Genomic DNA, 17050 nt, shown 5'->3' with positions numbered 1-17050 from the left:
CCAACTGAGGCCAGGGCTCCGGGAAGCCTCGTCACCCAGCGCCTGCTTCATCCCTGGGATCCCCGCCCTGCCCCCACCCAGCACCCGGGGTCGCCGGGGGTCAGGCGGGCAGGAAGGGGGCGCCAGATCTTGGAGGTAGCCAGGGCTGCCGGCCAAGGCCCCGGTTGACGCGCGTCAGAGGGGCCTTCGGGAGCCACGGGAAAGAGCTCTGACCTGGCCTCGGGAGGCCGCGTCCAAAATAACCGGCCCCACCGCCCTGTGAGGACTCAGCCGGGCGCACGTAGGCCCCTCGGCCCCGGGCGTTGCCAAGCTGGGTGCGGAAGGTCACGGCTATTTCTGGGCCGGCCTGGCAGTGAGACACGGGCCCCCCGCCCGCCGGCGCCCCCCAAGGACCGGAGAGGGGCGGGCCGCTGCACCCAGGACACACAGCAGGGGGACCCACAGGTCCCCCCTGAGCTGCCACCTTCCCTCTCTGAGCCCTCTCTCCCTCTCCAGAAGCCCGTCCGGCATCATTAGCATGTCAGTTGGCTCCATTGGCATTTCCAGGCCATCGCCGCCACCCCGAGCCCCGGGCTGGACAGAGAACCGTGTCCCATCTCTGAAACAGCAGGAGGGGCACTGCTTCCTGCGCTTCAGCGGCTGGAACCCCACGCGGTGCAGCCCACACCCCAGAGATGCCAGCACTACGCCCGGCCTCCAACCCGAGCCTCCGTCTACCCTCTACAGGTCACGGCCTTGCGGGTGCCAGTGACCATCCAACCACCGGGAACCTGAGGCCCAGAGAGGCCGTGAGACTCTGAAGCGGAGCTCCCCCCTCAAACCCAGGCCAGGCAGGGCCTCCAGGGGCCCAGGGGAGGGGACAGCTCCCTCCCATCAGCCCGACCCAGGTGAGGTTCTGCCCACGTTCTTGCTCAGGCTGTGACCACTATTCCCAGAGTGTCAACGGCTTGGGAGTCTGGCCTGGTTCCCATCCTGGCTCCCCCATGGCAAGCTGTGTGACCCTGAGCACATCCCTCAACCTCTCTGTGCTTCCATTTGATCATCTGTAAAATGGGCTCGCTGGAGCTGCAGATGGCTGTCCTCCTGGGGTCTGGAAGGACACCTCCCTTCCAAGCAGCCTCGTCTGGATCCCTGGAATGTTTCTGCTGTGCCAGACACCCCCACGGGCTCTGACGGGACTCTGAGCCCCGCAGGAGAACCCGCGTTCAAGATGGCGATTCTGGGGACACCGAGGGCTTCTTCCCCGCAGAATGTCCCGGAGCCCGTATTCCTCTAGAGACGTAGTGATCTGGAGGGGCGCAGCCAGTGGCACCCTTCCAGAACGTTTCTGACACCACGCACTAGCAGCGAGGGCACCTCATAGAACCCCACCTCGGCCCAGGCCCAGGCTCCAGCCTCCCAGCCTCGAAGGTAGGAGAGCCTCCCGGCCCGGCCTCCCTGCCTCCTGCTCATCTTATGTGGCTTGGACCATCTCTAGCCTGGCTGGTTGTCAGTGGAGGGACCACCACGCAGGGACGGAGGCAGAGCCTGGGCCGGGCCACACCGGCCACCACCCCCCAGTCTCCTGCCCCGGCGTCCCCGTGTTGGTCATGCGTGGCGACCTGAGGGTGGCGGGATCGGCTCCTGGCTGCAGACATCGGCCGCCGTGAGGGCAGCAAGGCGATGCCCAGCCCGAGAGGGCAGCGAGGAGGTGCCGGCCACGGGAGGGGAGGCACCCTACAGGCACCCACTAGGCACTCAGCCATGCCGCCCCCACCGCTGCCCCTGCCGCCCCCCGCCCCCCCCCCCTGCAGCCCCACCCACGCCATCCGAGCTGCCTTCCCAGAGAGAAGGCACGTCCCGGGGCGCTGGGCATCAGGACCCGGTCACCTGCACTGTCCAGCTCCCAGAGGACGCAGTGGGGAACCGTCACAGCAGAACGACCCAAGGGAAACCCCTCTTCTCCGGGGCCTCGAGGGCCCCCCACGGGGAGCCAGAAGCCCCCCCCCCCCCCAGCAATGAATGAGAGGCTGATGCAACTTCCGGCCCAGGGTCCTCACCAGGCCCTGGCTCCCTCGGGCAGCTCTGGGCACCGCTATGGGCACAGCAGGGGCAGCAGGAGGTCGGGCCGCGTCACCAGGCCAGCAGGCAGACCCGTACTTGGCACGGCACTGCCGGCTCTCCCCCCACCGCCGCCCCCCGCTTTCCCCGGGGCCGCCCCTTCTTCACATCAGGCGGGAGTGCCCAGAGGCGGCTGAGTGAACAGGCACGGCAGCCCCCTCCTCGCTGGACCCAGCCAAGCGTACAGGGACCGAAGGGGGCAAGGGACACACTTCCGAGGTGACAAAGCCCGTGCCCACTCGGCTTCGCCTGACCCCTCAGCAGCTCTGTGAGCCCCCGTACAGGGCACGGGCCCGAGGTGCTGGGCCGGCTGGCCCCGCAGCCCCACCCCCCTGTGCACGGCCACCCGGGGTTTTGTGGACCCGCAGCGGTAGGAGACGGAGGAGGGAGGGCAGGAGACCGCACGACGACACAGACCTGTCCGCGAGCCGCCTACTTCGCGCTCTCAGCCAGACTCACCGATGCCGGGCACCGTGCTCAGGCAGGAGGAGGGCGGCTCGACCCTGCTTCCCCAAACTCGTTGAGCCCCGCCACGGCCCAGCACCCGCGGGCGTCCCGTCGTCACTCTCCCCTCCAAGCGCTAATGAAGTCCCTGCGCGCTGGCCGCCCTGGGGCCGAGCCGGGCTAATCCTATTTTGCAGACTTTAGCTGAGAACCCGCTCAGGCCAGACTCTGCGGGGCAGGGAGCTGGTTACATTTGTTTTCCGAGATAAAATTCACGGAACGCGACACGTGCCGTTTCGCTACTTGTCTACTCGGCGTTTTCTAACATCTCCACGGTGCCGCGTAGCCACCACGGCCGCCTGACTCCAGGGCATTTCCGTCACCCCAACAGGCGGCCCCACACCCGTCGCAGCCCGGCCCCAATCTCCTGCCGCCCGCCCCTGGCAGCCAGTCCGGTGCCCGGGATTGCACGCCCGCGGATTTGCCCAGGCACACGTTTCACATAAGTGGCATCAGGCACCACGTGGCCTCCGGCATCTGGCCCCGTTCGCTCAGCACGATGCTTTCTAGGGGCGTGAGTGCTGTCATCGGGTCAGGACTTCACCCTCTTCGTGGCTGAGAATCCCTACGCCATGTGGAGACCGCGCTCTGCTTTTCTGTGCTCAGCGGACGGGCGTCCGGGTCACCTCCAGTTCTGTTCTCATTTCGCCCGCAGGGACGGCGCACAGCAGGAGCGGTGCGGGACACGACACGGGGGCCGGTCGACAAACACCCACAGGCATCCGTTCTTCTGAGATCCCACACTGGAGCGGGACTGTGGGCGTCGCCACACGGGGTGGGAGCACCTGGTCAGCCCCTTCCCGGGCTCCTCGGGTGCACCAGGCTGCCGAGGGCACCGGGCAGGCCAGGGAGGGACAGAGGTCCCGGCAGCCGGGCAGGTAAGCGGCGGGGAGGCGGGGAGGGGGGCGCCTCCAGGGTCCCAGGCCAGGCGGGGCTGGCCTTCAAGGATGGGAAAGAGGGTCGCCTGGGTGGCTCACTCAGTCGAGCCTCTGACTCTTGATTTCAGCTCGGGTCACGATCTCACGGCTCGTGAAGTTGAGCCCCAAGTCGGGTTCCATGCGCTGACAGCACGGAGCCTGCTTGGGATTCTGTCTCTCTCTCTCTCTCTCTCTCTCTCCCTCTCTGCCCCTCCCCTGTCTGCTTGCACGCCCTGTCTCTCCTTCAAAAATAAATAATCTTTAAAACAAATAAAATAAAAAGGACAGTTGTCAAAGCAACTTTAGAAGTTCCAAACACAACCAGCACACGTAGAGTGAGCACAGGTCAAGGATTTATTCGTTTGCCAGGGAGCCGGCAGGGGGCAAAGCCGGTTCCGAGGAGGGTCCAGGGCACTGAGTGCTCCCAGCCCGTGGTGACGGAGCACCGGAACAAGGCAGGAGAGCAAGACGAGTGATGCTGTAAGGGGTGACACCACAGGGGCCACCTTCTCTGTCAGACACAAATCTGCACGTGCACCTGTGACTGCCCAGAGTCCAGGCCACATGCGGGCACCAGCAGCAGGTGCAGGCATCCCTGGAGAACCGGACCAGGTGGCCTGCAGGACACGGAAGGACACGCTGTCCCTCTTTTGTCTCAAGAGATCCCCCTGAGAAGGGCAAGGGGCTGGGTGTCCAGGCACAGCTTGAGTAAAGGCCAGGAGGCAGGAAAAGGCAGGGGGCAGAAAGGTGAGCCAGGCTTCAGGGGAGACCGCAGGGAACTGCTCCCCAGGGAAGGCAGGCTCGGGGGACCCCGGTTCTCAGAATCGCTTCAGGGCACGGGCAGGTCTCTGCAAGCCCAGATCGAGGTGTGTCACAGAATCAAGCACTGGGTGAGGAAACAGAAAGTCCCCAGAATCCCCAATGTGGGGCAGGAGAGTCCCCATGGATGGTGACAGGTGAGACAGCAGTGCGCGGGCCACCTGAGGTCACTGAGAGTTTGGGGAGTATGTGCCCAGAGCTAGTCCCCACCGTGGCGTCGTGGGTACCCCCGCCCCACCCCCTCCTCCCTACCTGGCAGCACCCAGGCTGACCCCGTCCTCCAGGGCCGAAGCCCTCAGTGGCAGGCACGCCACTCGGAAGGAAAAAGCCAAGCCTCCCGCCCTGAAGGCCCTACCGCTGGGCTGCCCTCCCCCACTCTCCAGCCCCACCTGCCTTCCTGCCCTTCTGGAGACACACAGCCTCTGTGCGTGGTCCTGCTTCCGGCCCTGTGCCCTCACTGTGCCCCGTGCCGGGAGCACTCTCTGCCCCCACACCGCCATTGCTGTCTCTCCAGGCCTTTGCCAGCTACCTAGGACTCCTCCCTGGTTCCATCTGTCCAAACCCCCCTCCTTGGAGGCCCACTCACCAGCTCATGGACCCTTAGGAGCACCTAGCAGATGCCGTGGCCGGGCTCTGGGTCCAGGGGCACTCATGGGGAGAAGAGCTCGATCCCCGGCATGACAGTAAAGTTGGCCACAGCGACCAGGCGATGACCCCAGTGGCGGGGAGCGCACCAGTCACGACCCCAGCAACAGCAAGAGAGGAAGGGGGCTCTCAGCTGCCAAGGAGCCGCTGCCCAACCGGACCCCCCAACACACTGAGAATCTCCTCTCCTCCATCCAGCCGCCACGCAGACCCCCTCGCCGCAGGGGAGGCGGGCGGAGGGCCCCGCATTGTCCCGCACCATCTACAGAGCGCGCCGCACCCAGGAGAAAGCGGACTGGGGAGCTGAGGCTAGCCACTGTCCCGAGGCCGGCCTCCCCAGGCTCTGGACTCCTGGCCCAGAGCCCCCGGCGCCCCTCCAGGCTTCTCCCACCATCTCAGCCTCTCCAGGAGGCCCAGGGAACCAGCCACCGCCTCCCTCACACCTGCTCACGCACGCGGCAACCATCTTTTACAGACTGCACCCTTCCTCCCTTCCTGTCCTGATGGTCTTGGTGTCTCGTGACAAGGCAGGGGGCAAGGCCACCGCCGCTCAGACCTGGGGTCGGCCCAGGCTCTGCAAACGGGGTACCCACACCTGAGGGGCAGCTGTGTGCCGGGTTACAGACGAGTCGGCCTGGCACGCAGCGGGCACTCGGCAGCAGCCGGTGACCCTCCTGGGACAGGCCCACGGCTGCCCGTCCTCAGCCCAGGGACGCCTCTGGAACATCCAGTCTCACCCAGGACTGGCTGGTGGACACACACCCCCGGCAGCGTGCTCCCCGGTCCCGGATCCCGCCCAAAGCCCTGGTTCTCACGCTCGCTTCCGCACGGGAAGGGTGGGGGAGACACTCACCCTGCCCCCAAAACCCCAGCACACTCTCGGGGAGGGCTCTGCCCATAAGGACCCTGCGACAGAGCCTTCCAAAGTGGGGGAGGCGGGGACAGGGCAGGGAAAGCAGTGAGAACTCGGAGGGAGGGGAGGAGAAAGTGGAGGGAGGACAGGAAGAAGCCAGGCGGGGGTGCTCCTTGGCTCCCCACGGCTGGCCAGGCAGGGCCGTCTGACCCCCGGGCCCACCAGGCTCCTTCTGAAGGCGGGAGGCCGGGCAGGCACAAAGCAGCCAAGGCCCTGCCGGGGTCAGCGTCCTTCCTCGGGTCGGGCGAGCCCAGCTGGCAGCGTCCGTGGGAACTGTCTCCGGGCCCAGCCAGCCACGCTCAGGCCGGTCGGTGGGCATCGGGGCCGCAAATGCCAGGGCAGCTGGGCACGTCCCGAGGGGCAGAGGCCCAGGCCCTGACCCTGCTGCAGGCTGAGCTGAGGGTGGTGTAGGGGAGGGGGGTGGAGGGACGAGGGTCTCGGGCCACGACCACCCCTCGTCACTATCCGTGCCCCCAGGCCCCGCCTACCTCTCTACGTCACCCCAACGCCCTCGCCCTCAGCAGTCCCGTCAGAGGCCACAGCCTGCACCTGCACCGTCTCCCGGCCCCCTTCCCCTACACACCTCCTCCTGGACCCTCAGCTGCCTCGAGGGCTCGCCCTCTGGCCCCTGCCCCCTGCGTTAGGGGCCCCTCCTCCGGCTCCCTGGACCCCACCCCTCCCGGACCATCACGCAGGCCACCCGGGGCTGAGGCTGTGACTTCACGGGGCCACAGCCACGCCGGGGAAGGGGTAGCCACCAGGCTGGACGTACAGATGCACACACTCGATGAACATCTCCATCCACACTCCAGCCCGCGCGCCACAGGGGGCCCCAGAGCACCCAGCTCCGCCCCGTCAGTCCTCTGTGCCCCGCTGGGGACCCCCGGCCACCGGCTGTCCTCACAGGCCTGGGGGCCCCTCGGGACAGCCCTTCCGGTGACTTCCTGCCAGGGCGGCCGGGGGAGGGTAAACAAGGCCTCCAGATGGCTTCCTGTGGCTGCCCGGCCGTGGGAACGTCCCAGTCGCCGAGGTCACCGAAGAGCCGGCGGGGGATCCGCATCACCCATCGGCGGGGCACCCGCTACGCGGCTCAGGCTGCCCGCACCCACTGCCCCTCTTTCGGTTCCCGACATCCCCACAAAAGGGCTTCCCGCCCCCATTTACAGAGGGGGAAGCTGAGGCACAGACGGACGAGTCAGGCCAAAGGCCAGAAGCAGAGCAGATCTCTGCTCACCAGATGCCCTTTCTTTATCAGGCTCCCCCCACCACGGCTGGGGCAGGTCGTTCAGCCCCACTCCAGAGACGGGGAAAACTGAGGCCAGAGAGGGGAGGGCGTGCCAGGCAGGACGGGCTGGTGGCTGTGCTGCGATGGGGTCTGCTCCCCCCTCCCCACGCACACCTGTAAAGGAGGGGCCGACAGTCTTGGCTCCAGGCCACTCGGCGAGGACCACACAAGCCCGGCCGACGGAGCGCTGGGCACGACGCACCTGCCTTCCGTCCCTGCCCGTTCCCCGACCCACCGCCCCGAGCGGGCTGACCCAGGAGCTGCCGCAGTGACACTGTTAACTCGGGCCCTAAGCCTCGGGAGCCCCTCCCTCTACTGTGGTGCCCACAACCCTCAAGCCCAGGCCAGGCGCCTCCTCCTTCCAGAAGGCCGCCCTGACTTCCTCAAAGTCTGAGGGCCACACACTCTAGGAAAGAGATTGCCGTCTCCTAGGGGTCTTGCTCACCCCTGGTCTCTCCCTCTCCGCACCACCTCTCTCTAACTGAGAGAGAAAGCCCCCCAGCCCCCCAGCAGGGGCCAGTGCAGGCCTGGGCGGCCCCTTGAGAGGCACGGGGAGGCAGAGGCCGGGCCAAGCCAGTAAGCTGTGCTGCTCATCCGACTACCCAGCAGCCAAGATGGAGATCATGGGGAGGGTACTGATCAATCAACAGGGGTCCGTCCAGACCCAGGGGCCGGGGTCCACGGCTGCCTCCGGAGAGATCCACGGTCGACAGTACGGGAAATTTCCAGTGAAATGCGGAATGCGTGCGGGCAGCCTGTTCCCGGGAAGCCAGCACACCCAGCGCCCACAGCGGTTATAATTGCCTGGGCTGTTTGAAGTTTTCTAAGAACCACCACTAAATCTGGATTAAACCGTAACGACCTACAAGAGCCCCGTTTGAGAGCCGCCCCCCCCCCCAGCAACGTGAGCCCCTGGGGCAGTAGATGCCGCCTCTGCCCCCCCAGGCCCAAGAGCACCACAGGACACATAAAGAAGCCAAGTCACCTGGGCTTCGCCTCCCGAGGTCACGGGCCCCCGGCGAGGGTAGACGAGAGCCTGGTGACACGGAGCAGACGCAGGGCTGGAGGCAGCAGCCTGGCCCGCCGGCCGAAGCTTCACCACCGAGGCTGCCGTCTTTGGTCTGACCTCCCACCCAGTCTGCCGCCAGGTCCATGGTGCGTCCCCATTCTCCAGACAAGAAAACCGAGGCCCAGGAAGCACAGGGGCAGGCCCAGGGTGACCCAGAGAGACCTGGCAGAGCCGGGACCGTGGCTCTGGGCTCCCGAGGGCCATGCGGAAGGGACAGTGAGGTTACTGTGGGGAACCCCAGGCACCCCCTGAATCCCGCATGGCAATTCCCAGGCCCAGGTCCAGGCAGGAGAGTGAGGGGCCTGGGAATTGCCTGGGGGGGCCAGTGTGCCCACACCAGCAGGTGATGGGGGAGGGGCGCCAGCAGAAAGGAGCACCTTCTGGGGGAGGGAGGAAAGTAGACCAGGTGGAGCCCACGGCGGCGTGCAGCCACGGGGGCGGTGACGGGACAGGCGGGCCGGCAGGCGGGAGCCCCGGGTGGGGTGGCGGGGAATCCTCCGTGGGCTCCCGCCCCTCTTCCAGGAAGCCTGAGTCACAAGAGGGGCCCCAGGGCCAGGAGAGTGGCTGGAGCGCCAGTCCCATGGGAAGCGGACGGGGCAGGGCCGCCTGCCTGTCCGCCCGCCCCCACTGACCGGGCCAGCCCTGGCTTCGGGGTCTCTGTGACCAGGGAGGCCGTGGGAACGAGCGACTGCAGCTCCCGGGGGGGGGGGGGGGGCTGTGGGGACAGAGGAGCTGGAGACGGCAGGTCAGAGCCCCCCGTCTGCAGAGGGGGAAACCGAGACCCTAAAGGAGAAGAGTTGGCCCAAAGCCATGCAGCCAATGACCTGTCCTCGTCTGTGCCCTGGCAGCCAGCACATCGGCCCCCAGCCGTGCACCCGAGCCCCCCAGACTCCCTACAGTGGGGGCCGTCCCCCTGAGGCTCCCCCTTCTAGGACCATACCTCAGGGAAGCCACACCCCTGCAGGCTCTGCTCCGCCCCTTCACTGATCTGGCCCAGCCCTCATTTGCTGGTCGAGAACAGAGACTCTGGCAATGGCGCCCACCCCCAGGGTCACCCAGCAGGAGAGCAAGACCTTGAAGCCACCTTCCAGGCGCGGCCCCTCACCACCAGACAGGTCCTGAGCACAGGACACAGGGCCCTCCTCCCTGCTGGCCTGCAAGAGTCTCCAGGGTCCTGCACACTGAGTTCATCCCATGTAGGACACCGCCGAGCTCGGGCTGGGCACATGGGAGGAACACAGTGACGGTGGCAGCCGGGAGGCCCAGGACACAGAGGGGTCAGTGTCTCTGGAGGCCCGAGAACCCACGGCTGTAGGACGAGCGTGAGGGCACAGCGCTGACGGCTGATAAGCTGCAGAGCAACTCCAGCCGTCCCCATGGACGGTGGCCTCAGAGAGGAGAGGCTCCAGCCGCCTCCGTGCCCACTGAGCCCCCATATCCAAGAGGACCCACCACACCTGCCTGGCTCGAGACGCGCACTCAGCTTCTCGCCTTCCCGTTTCCTGGGCGGCCGGCTGAGGCCTGGGCAGAGGCGGGGATGGGCCCCAGGCCAGGGCAGGACAGCCAGGCAGCAGAGAGGTCACTGCGGCGGGAGCTGGGCCTGGCCGGGCACCGCCCACCAACCCTGACCTGGGCCGGCCCTCCAGCCCACCCACAGGAACACCTCCCAGCCCACCGAGGGTCTGGGGTCACCAGGCTAGACGCAGGGTCAGACAGAGGGGCCTCCCTCCTTCAGCCACCACCACCTGAGGGCCACGTGACCTCAGAAAGCGAGGAGCCTTGCTGAGCCTTGGCCTTTTGCTGTAGGACAGGTGGACACTGCTTCCCATAGCCACGGGTGTAGATCAAGACAGGGTCCTGGCACACAGCAGGCACCCAGCACGCCCCGGCAACTGCCTTCTCTGAGCCTCGGTTTCCCCACCTATAAGCTGGGCTATTACTCCTGCCTCCCAGAGTGGCGGTGGAGGAAGACACTCTGGTCCGTGGGGACGTGGACAGAGCCACGTTCTGCACAAAGGAATCTGTGCTCACTCCCTCTGGCCTTCGGAGTCCCCCCGGGCCCGGCTTCCTGGTCAGGAAAACAGCAGGTGGAGAGGCTGAGCCGTGGGCCCCCAGCGGGCCCCGCGGCCCTCCCCCCCACCCACCTGAACACCCGACGCTGAGGGCAGGGGCCCCAAGAGCAGGGCCGCCTCTGTTCCAAGCCCCGCCCTCCGTACCTGGCAGAGTAGCTCCTGGACACACGTCCGGCAGCACCCACAGCCCCATCGGCTACGCCGCATCGCCGTCCCAAGCAAGGAAGGGTATGACGAGGCCCGGCACAGCCACACCAGCCCTGCCTGGGGCTGCCCTCCTCGCTACCTGCTAGCCCCCAACCCTATCCCATTTCTCCCCAGCGCGTTTGTCACCAGAAGTTATCTGCACCCGGAGTGTGTGCGAGCTCTTGGTGCATCTCCCTCCTCCCGACTCACTGCTGGCCCTAGGGCAGTCCCAGCACAGCTCACCAGGGCCTGGCACACAGTAGGCTCTCAAGTTTGCTGGCACAGTGAGAAAGGAATGCCTGACTGGCTGCTTGGAGACAGATTCCAAACCACCTTACGACCCGGAAGGTGCCGGCCCCACTGAGGACCACCGCCCACATCCTAGGAACCCTCCCTGCCCCCAACAAGGAGCCACAGTGCCACGGTGACGGCCCAGGCTGGAAGGAGGGAAGTTGCATTTTCTGCACACCTTCTGAGCACCAGGGCGGCGTCCGCCCATGTGACTGACCTCACACCTCGCTGTTCCCATTTTACAGGCGCAGAAACTGAGGGGTGAGGCGTTAGGTATCTGGCGAGAAACTCGAAATCTCGCCAGACCTTCCTGACTGAGGAAAGGCCCTGGGGGCGGCAAGGGGTGCCAGGGACTAAACAGAGCGGGCGACGGCGAGGGTGGCCAGGTGGAGGTGGGACAGCCAGGCAGCTGGTGGGGAGGCCGTCCCGGACGGAGGGCACAGGGCAGGGCCGGCCAGAGGTGAGAAACCCCAGCGCATCACCTGCTTACAGCCTACCGTGAGGGTTGGAGCCTCTGGGTAACAAAGGCAGGGCAAGGTCTTGGGGGATATGCCCACCGGTCCCTGGCCACCACAGCCCCGCCAGCTCCAGCCAAATGCTGCCTGGAGAGGCCAGTGCCCTGTCTACTGGCCCCCCTCTTTTGCTAGGGTCTGCCAGCCGGCGAGGCAGCAGGGGCCCCATCTGGATGTGAGCCCCCAGGAAGATCGCTAGCACAGACGCTGTGTGTCTGCGGACCCCCACCCACCCCAGTGGGGGGCAGGGTGGGCTCACACCAGCTCGGGGCCGACAGTGTCCTCCTCTTCCCAACAAGGGCACGAAGTCAAGCTGGCTAATGCTTCAAGGCAGCGCTTTGATGAGCATTTCCCAGCACACCCCGCCCGGCGCCCTGAGGTCATCCTGAGGCCCCCCCACCCGTGGCACCTCCAGGACCCCCTCGCCTTCCAAACTGTCCGCTTGTCTAAGAAAGGGGCCCGCCCACCCGGCTTTCCTGCTGTCCACCATGCCCACGCTGCGGACGACATCGGCCGCCCCCCCGCCCCCCGCCAGGGCCTAAGCTGGCACTGAGGAGACAGGGGTGACTAGCTGGGGCCCCAGCCTCATCCTGGCGGTCAGGGAAGGTGTCCTGGAGGAGAGCAAGGGCAAGGAGGAGCCAGTAAGCCTAGGAGACGGTCTGGAGGTTCCACCTGATCACCACCCGCACCTTCTCCCACCACACTGGCCACCTGGGGCAAGGGGGCGGCCCACGACCCGCCCGGCCCCCCCACGACCCCATCACCCGCCTCTGATTCCAGCAGGGGGCCCGGCACAGGGGAAGCGCTTGGCAGACGCCGTGGGGAGCGCTGAGGGCTGACCAGCTCCGCACAGGGGCCTTTGAGGAACAGCCTGGGACCACCACGTGGTCAGGGCAGCCTCCGTCCCTGAAGAGCTGCAGCGGGGGTGGCCTGGGGAGCAGCGGAGAGACCCCCGTGCCTGCCTCAGGTTAGGCCCCAGGCTCAGGGCCTCTCCCATTTACTCCTCACTGGCAGCCTGCAGGGTGAGCCCCACGGCACCCACTTCACAGACGGGAAAACCAAGGCTCCGGTTAGATCTGTGGGTGAGGTGGGCCCGACTCCACCTCGCTGGGCCTCAGCCTCCTCATCTGAGAAATGGGGTGAAGAACCTCCCTCACAGGAGGGTTTGAGGTCAGTGAAGCGGCGGGGCAAGCACAGAGCTTTGAAGAGGCCTCTGGGCCAGACCGCAGACACCCTCCGTTGACCCCGACTGGTCCGCACCCCCACGCTGCTGCAGCGCAGGTGCGGGACCCCCCGGAGCCCACACGCCACGCTGACGCCCAGAACCCTCAGAGCGCGCGGGCCAGGGCAGGAGGTGCAGCACATGTCTAACCGCCAGGGTCGGGGTGCCCATGTGGGCTGTGACCTGCCGGTCTGGACCCCACGCCGCCCTCGGACCTGCTAGCACGGCCCAGATGGGCAGCCTCACCTCAGCCGCCGGGCGCCAGCCGCAGAGGTCACCGGACCACACACCGGAAGCGCTCTGACGGCTTGGAGCTGAGCGTGTGCCACCCATCCCAACCGCCAGCTGTCCAGCAGAGCCCAGGGGCCACGTGGAGAGCCACCTGTTTAATCCCTGTGGCACCTGGGATAAGGCAGCCGACCTGGTTCTGCAGCTGGACCGCCGCCGGGAGAGGGAGGCGCCGCCAGGCTACCAGCCCCCGTAAGGGTCTGAGCAGGGCCGCAGACCGGGTATCGGGCCCCGGAGCTCAGCCTCCCGCGACATCCGCTGCCATCCCGGTCCTACCCGAGGACAGGGAGGCCCATGGGGTTCTGGTGACAAGAGCGTTAGAGACCAAGTGCCCCCAGACTATGCAGATGAAGAAACTGGGCAGAGAGTGGGGCAGAACCAGATCCTGGGCCGGAACTTGGGGGAGGATGAACTCGGAACAGGGGTCACCCGCCCCCCAGAGACGGGAGCGGGGTCAGCGCTTCCAGCCAGGCCGGGGGCGCCCCGGGAGCCCCTGCACGTGGCCGCGCCCAGGCCCGCGTTCCCGCCGCAGCAGCCGCCAGGCCAGGCCGAGGGGCCCCAGGACGCGCCCGGCGCAGGAGGCGGCCGCCCTCCGCCTGCGCGCCCACGGCCCCACGCGCCCGCGCCGCGCGCCCCCGCCCGAGCGCGCGCCGAGGAGACTGACCTGGCGGTCCCGGCGCCGGCTCGACGGGCGGAGGGAGGGGCGCGCGCGCGTGCACGCGGGGCCGGCGCGCGCAGGCGCGGCCCCGGCTCCGGGCGCGCGGGCCGGGGCGTCAGGTCACGTGCTTGGCACGGCCCAATGAGAGTGCTCCCCACGCCTCGGCCGCGCGCGCGCGCCCCGCAGGCCCCGCCCGGGTGGGAAGGGGCGTGGCCATGGGGAGCGAGCCGGGGAGTGGGGCGGGGTCTGACCTTGGCTCCTAGCAGGGCCCGCCCGCTGAGGCAAGGACTGCCTGGCCGCCTGGAGTGGTCACGGCCCGTTGGATCCCGAGTGAGGATGGAGAGGGCGAGGTGCACGGGGGCCGAGAAGGGGTCTGGAGGCCAAGGGTTTTACGAAACTTCCGGATGCCTCGACGTCTCCATTTGTCCATAGGTGCTGAGCACCAGACGCGCGGGCGGGGTTGATGGGAGGATGGGGCCTAGATAGCAGTCACCCAGCGGCGGCATTGGGGTCAGACCAGGGGGGCCCTGAAGGTGGGCTCCTGGAGGGGGTCATCAGGCCCCCCCCCCCCCCCCCCCGGGACCTCGCGCCCCGAGGGCAGGCCCACACACAGAGGTGCTCAGAAAGCGGCAGCTGCCTCTGTAAGGGCTGGTGGAGATCCTGGTAGAAGTGAGGCCCGACCCTCCTCCGTTTCTCTGTGCCACATGGGCCGGCCAGGTGCCTGTGCCATTTCGGCCACCAGCCAGCCTCCGGGGAGATTTGTAAGGTGCCCCCCTGGGGACTGGTGAGGGAGTCCCCTTCCGGATCAGTACTAACTAGGGAGCTCATGGCCAGGCCAGTGGTGGCATGTGGAGAGGGCCCAGGACAGAGGGCACCAGAGAGGTAGATGTGGAAACGCCAGGGTCCCCTGAGGCCGGTCCATGCACCATCCCCACCCTCAGCCCAGCCTCTCCTCCCAGGAGGCTTGCTCTGGTACTATCTCCGCGTCCTGGGGAGGATGCCCCTCCGACCACCCACCCCAACAGCCACAGTGACCCCTGGAAGGCAAGAGTGAGAGCCCTCCCTTCTCCATGCAGAATCCTTCATGGTGGCACCTTGGTCCCAAGGCCATCTGACTAGGCCAGGGCTTGCTCCTCTAGGATCCCTCCACTCGCCACCAAGCTGCCACAGCATGGAACACCTACATGCTGCTGTTCCTCCAACAGTCGGGGTCCATCCCACCCCAGGGCCTTTGCACTTGCTACTCCTGCTGCATGGAAACTCTTGCCCCAGGCCACCCCTGTGGTGCTGCCCTTCACATCTTGTCCCTTTCAGCTGTCATCTCCTCTGAGAGCTTAGTCTCTACTGGCCATCCCCTCACTCAGCTCTGCCAGAGATCCCCCCCCCCCCCAAGCAGTTACACACAACACTGATCATGGTCTGGGTGAGGACCTCACCTGTGTCCCCAGCTGTGTCTCCAGGATTCACACCAGCGTCCGGCACAGATGTGTGCTCACTCATAGATGGGGTGATCAGATGGTGCCCAGAGGCCCCCAATGCCTCCTTAAGAGTCAGCAGGGGACAAAGGACAGAGCCTTGCAGACCTGAGTTCGAATCTCAGTTCCCCAGCTTATCCCCACACAGCCCCACAAGGCAGGGACCGTTGTTCCCCTATTTTGTAGATGAGGCACAGAGGGGTTAAGCAACTTCCAAAGATCACACAGCGAGTCAGAAGTAGACTTAGTCCAGACCTCCCCTTGTTTAACCACAAAGCTGGGGTTCCCTGTCCTCAGTGCCTTCACGCAGAGAACAATGGGAAACAGCTAGGGTACGCTCCAGGTTTGAAGTCCTGGGAAAAAGGAACCGTCCACTGAAATGGGGGTCTCAGCAACCACCAAGGCAGCCCATTGTCCATGGGGCCTCAGGTCCGTTTCAGTTGTTAGTCTGTTTCTAATGCTTGGCTCGACCTGCCACCTGCACCCCTCCCCTCGTTTCAGACTCTTTCTCCTCCCCTGCCCAAAATCTCAGGGAGTTTCTATCCCGGCCCCCTTCGCTGTGGGGTGGGGGGGCGTGGCCTTCCCCATGGGCTTACAGGCCGGGGTCCCTTTCATCTCCCCCCGTGTGGCCTCAGTGTGGCCTCAGTGCGGGCAGGGAGGAGGCTCTGTCCCCCGCCAACCTTGTGCCGGGGTCTCTCCCAGCGAGCACACACCATGCCCTGCGGAAGAAGGACTACCGCGCAGGTTAGGAAACCGAAGCTCCCTTCAGGCAGAGCCAGGGTTCTAACCCAGGTCTGGGGGGGGCCAGAGCCCGCACACTGCGGGGGACAGGCGGGCGAGAGGGAGAGTGGGGAAGAATCCTGACTTCACAGTGGGGAAGGTGCTCAGAACTGACCTCCTCTCATGCAGGAGAACACGCGGCCCGAAGAGGTGATGACCACGCACGGGAAAGGCAGGGGCAGAACCCAGGCCCGAACGCCAGCCACCAGAATCCTCCCGGGGATTGAGGAGTGGTGCCCGGAACAGATCCCATCCGCACCAGCTCCTGGTCACTGGACCTGCCACCACCCTCCCCCCGAGCAGAGCAGAGAGGACCCCCCCTCCCCCGGCCAGGGAGGGGGCGGGCAGAGGAGAAGGTATTAGGAACATCCAGATAGTGCAGGGGCCGCTGGGGGCGGGCAGGATTAGCAGATTAGCTCCGAGGAGGACAGAGATGAGGTCAGTGCTAAGTGGATTTCCAGAAAGCGGCCTCCAGTCCGACAGCCCCGGCCCCAGAAGCTGCAGGGCCACGAGGAGGGGCCGAGAGCCAGTCACGGGGGCAACAGGTGCGCCACTGGCCCCGGCCTCCACTTCTGAGCCTCTGCCAGCGGGCTGTGTGCTTTAACCCCTCCTCGCCTCAGTTTCCTCATCCAGAGAGTGGGGCCGTGGTGATCGTGTCGACCTCAGAGGATAAGAGTGCTCGTTAGTGCTAGGTTCGTGCGTCCGGCACCGAGCAGGTGCTCAGTGAACGTTCTTAGGACTGTCCTCTAAAGGTCATCCTCAAGCCCCAGGGTCAAACGCGAGCAAAGAAAGAACTTGTAGGTCAATGTGAAGTCAGGCAAAAGCAGGAGTTCCATGCAGGAGCACGGTGTACGTACAGAAGAAGCGTGCCCCCCGCCGCCGACGCCCTGGTGGCCACGTCACGCCCCCGACCCCCGCCGTTTCGGCCACAGTGGCACACGTGGCCCCTCCCCACCCTGACGGTGCCCGAGCCCGGTGTGCACCGAGCCCCAAAGGCGTTAACGCCCCAGGACGGGCCTCACCAGCGGGCACACACCCCAGCCTCCCGTCTGCAGACAAACCGTCGTGGGGGCATCCAGAAGCACAGAGCCCCTGTGTGGTGGCTCCCCCGTGCCGCCCCCTCACCTGGCGTCACCCCGAATACGCCTCCCGTGCCCCAGGCCGTGCCGCCGGGGCAAGTGGACAAGCACCACGTTCCAAACAGGAAGCGGAGCGGACTCTGAGAAGCACAGGCTTGTTGTGTGAAGGAGCAGTGACGGTGGCGTTTCGTTTCTGTCCCTCCCGAATGTCCAGGAATACAATCGTGTGACTCAA

General features: G+C 66.4%; 1 protein-coding gene and 1 long non-coding RNA gene across 3 annotated transcripts in view; one reads left to right on the top strand and one right to left on the bottom strand.

Moving 5' to 3' along the window:
- Positions 1 to 15943, bottom strand: part of PTP4A3 (protein tyrosine phosphatase 4A3) — a 36826-nt gene extending 20883 nt beyond the window's left edge. The window contains exon 1 of one of the 2 annotated variants that reach the window (XM_060611434.3): positions 15852 to 15943. The gene's annotated coding sequence lies outside the window, so the exon portion shown is untranslated. Of the gene's footprint in view, positions 1 to 13487; positions 13585 to 15851 lie in introns of those variants that run through there. The other variant, XM_060611435.3, reaches the window with a different exon arrangement.
- On the top strand, positions 13806 to 17050 carry LOC132664587 (uncharacterized). The gene is made up of 2 exons (XR_009603801.3): positions 13806 to 13913; positions 15866 to 17050. It is a non-coding gene; the product is annotated as an uncharacterized LOC132664587 (long non-coding RNA).

This window comes from Panthera onca, chromosome F2 (assembly GCF_046562875.1).
Source record: "Panthera onca isolate mPanOnc1 chromosome F2, mPanOnc1 haplotype 2, whole genome shotgun sequence".
Taxonomy (NCBI): domain Eukaryota; kingdom Metazoa; phylum Chordata; class Mammalia; order Carnivora; family Felidae; genus Panthera; species Panthera onca.
The sequence above is the reverse complement of the archived record's forward strand: the minus strand, read 5'-3'. Positions and strand labels throughout refer to the sequence as shown.